Raw genomic sequence first — 3,687 nt, 5'->3', positions numbered from 1 at the left:
CCTCATGTATATACCTTGTATCCCAAATTGAAAATCCTTAAGTACCAAACCCGGAGTCTAATATGTAAACAGAAATAAGCAAAAAGAAAATTACAACATGTCTCCGAACATATATATATATAGTATTATGTGACGTCCCACATAATTACCATGTCGTATTTGACATAAGTGTCATATCATACTCTCAATATATGTGGTGTCATATTCTTCATAAGTGTCATGTCATAACTCATGTGAAATGTCGCATGCATGGTTAATAAAGATGTCCAGTACATGAATTAGATATAGAGATTTCCCAACACATGAGATAAATGGATAATTGCCCAACACGAGGACTGAAATGGATTATAGTCCAACACGAGGACTTCTATGGATTATAGTCCAACACGAGGACTGTGCAACTGAGCAAGTATTAGTGATATACAAGGCATGGTTTACTTATGCAAAACTCACACTCAACTCGTCGTGTGATCCTAGGCAAGTATTTCGGGCCATCTATCATGCATAGATGCTTAGTACAACTGTAGATTTAAAGTTAGGTGATCGAGGCAAACGCTCTAACGAGTGCACTATACTGCATAAACAAACAGGGCAGGAAAAACTGTGCGGCGGTCGACCGCAGAACCCACTCCGGTCGACCGCTCGCAGGCCCGAGAACTACTGGGCTCAGAAGCTGAGCGGCGGTCGACCGTAGAGGTCATGCCGGTCGACCGCCCAAAGCGCAGAAACGATTCTGCAGGCATGAACGCGCGACGGTCGACCGCTGAGTCCCATGCGGTCGACCGCTGGGCGGACAAAACCTCATTCTGGGTTCTATCAGCTACCGAACTCATACAAAACTTGGGGATTTCTATACCCAATATACTATAACCTTAATAGAGAACTATGGCAATAAACAACCAGTTTAAATGGTTAAAACTTCATCATCAAAAATCCCAAACCTTAAACAACATGATTTTAAAAGTTCTTAAACAGGAGAAAAATAGGTTTAACCTTCATAAAAACGTTTCAGATCAAGATCTCATTAATTAAACATCATTAGTGAACCTTTTTAAGACTGAAATATATATTTTTGCACCTCATGCTATAAGATCTACTTTATCTACACAAAATACAATTTGGGCTTAATAAAAACCGGATTAAAAACTCAAATCTAAGCATAAAACAAAAAGGGGTGAAGTTGGGCGAGATGTTACTCGCCTATGATGAAAACGAAGCCCTAGATCTGAAGGAAGATGATCCCTCTCGCTCGACCGCGCAGCAGGAGAAAAGTCTATTGTGTGCCCGACTGCTGTGCGGTCGACCGCCGCTCACATCGCGGTCGACCGCACAGCAGAACAACTGCCTGCTATGCCTTCTATCACATGCTGATCAATCCCCTTGATTACTCTAACATAGAAATTCTTGCTAGGCTCCCAAACACTATTTATCACATTTATGGTTATTCATCTCAAAAGAAATGTTTACCACTAATAACTCAATATATTCATTAATAAATTTACGGGGTTCTACATTCGTCCTCTGTCGTGGCCTGCTTTTCTGCCATAATGTTAAGACTGCTATTGGGTTCTGTCATCCCGGGAACTTCCTTCGAACCTTGTGCTACCACGTATGCCTTCTTCTCCTCCTTTTTCTTCAACCCCTTTGGCCTCAGATGAGGGTACTTCTCCCAATAACGATCAGCCACGTGTCCTATCTATTTGCAATGATTGCATGTCAATCCTGTCTTACCCGAATCACCCTTCTTCTTCTCTTCTTTAGGTTGAGAGCCACTAGACTTGCCTCCCGATTGTCTGTGAGGATGTTGTTTGTTAGGTTGATGATGAGCTGATCATACGAGTCAGGTAGACTCTGAAGTAGAAGTTCTGTACATTCATTCACGCTGATTGTATCCCCCAACGTTGTGAGTTGGGAGAATAGTATATTTATGGTGTTGATGTGGTCAGTCATTGATGTAGATTCCGCCATCCTCAGAGTATAAAGTCTCATTTTAAAAAGATTTTATTGTGCAACGATTTTGCCTCATATTGCTTTGTTAGAGTATCCCATATCTCCTTTGCTGTCTTGTTCTCCTCTATGCTTGACAACACCCCATCTGCTAATACCAGATGAAGATTTGCAATAGCTTTCTTGTCCATCTCGTTCCACTTCTTATCATCTGTGATGTTATCTGGCCTTGCACCAATGGCTGCTAAGCAATTATCTTTTTTTAAAATAGCCTTTATCTTCAACTTTCATAGTGAGAAATTACTCCTGTTGAATTTCTCGATCTCAAATTTCGCCGCCATTAATTGCTTATACCACGAACAGTAATTTCTTACTATTTTACGTAAATAGTAATTGTGTTTATAAACAGTAATCGTATCCGTGAATAGTACTGTACTTATGAATAGTACATTTTTATGAATAGTTCTGTACTCGTGGATAGCGGTGTCGCCTTTAAAGGGTAAATGATAATCTAACTTATTTTCTGATATGGAGGGCCATCTTTGGTGGCAGTCACAGAGCATAGAATAAGTAGATACACATACCTTAAGCCAGACTCTGATACCACTTGTTGGGATAAAATCAGGGCCCAATAGAGCAGGGTCTTAGCAAATAGTAGAGTGAAAGTAATAAAAAGAACACAGATATTTACGTGAAAGACCCCCTAAATGAATTTGGGGTAAAAACCACATGCAATGATAGAAGAATCCACTATGAGAAAAAACTTTAGAATTACAATCTTTTTTACAAGGAGAATCTTGTTTTCGCCAAAAGTCGAATTTGTTGTCGAATTCATTATATCTTCGGTCGATTACAATAAATTCAAAGAAAACAGCCTTTTTATAAGACTCTTTTACACAACAAAAAGAAAATTACAACTCTTGAGAAAATAAACGCAGGATCGTTGTTTGGATCACTGCTTTCGTGGGATCTTTGCCTGTGCCGGGAGCGCTTTGACTCGTGGACCACTAAATCACAGATTCTGATTGAACCGTGAGGGGTTTATGATTCTGACTTCGTTTATCAAAGTGAGAAATTGAAACGATATCTTATCGATGTAAGATAGTCGTTCTTCTTGAAATCAAGTCAAAGCTCAATTTCAAGGATTGGCCGGTAAGATCAGCACCTCTGCTCTCTCTCTCTGCTCTGGATTGCTCTGGATTGCTCTGAAGTACTCACAATGATCAGCCCCCTGGAAAAATGGCCTTAGGAGGGTATTTATAACCTCCAAGAACAGTTGGCAGAAAACAGGTTCGCGAGACAGCTTTTGCTGTCTCGACGGGCGAGACAGTGTTTGCTGTCTCGGCCCGCGAGACACTCTCTGATCCTTTGATGAAGACCCTCTCTCTTTTTTAGAAGAATGCCCTCAAATGCTCTCTAATCAGCCCCCCCTGAAAAATAGCCTTCGGGGGGTATTTATAACCCTCTGGATAAACAGTGCTCGCGAGACAGCATTTGTGCTGTCTCGCCCAGCGAGACGGTAAAATACTGTCTACATTTCTGGCAGTTTTCGATGTAACTGCTTTCCCACGTTTCAAACTCCGTTATTTTGGCAGTTATTCACTTGATTCTCGCCCACGACGTTTCCCACGTTCTTGAACAGTTAGTGGCCACGTGTAGGGCAGTTACAAAGGTAGTTTTGACCATCTGATAACTGTCTCGTGTGCGAGACAGTAAATTCTGTCTCGCAAGGCGAGACAG

The sequence above is a fragment of the Asparagus officinalis genome, chromosome 8, assembly GCF_001876935.1.
Source record: "Asparagus officinalis chromosome 8, Aspof.V1, whole genome shotgun sequence".
NCBI classification, from domain to species: Eukaryota; Viridiplantae; Streptophyta; class Magnoliopsida; order Asparagales; family Asparagaceae; genus Asparagus; species Asparagus officinalis.
Note: the sequence above shows the minus strand (reverse complement) of the source record.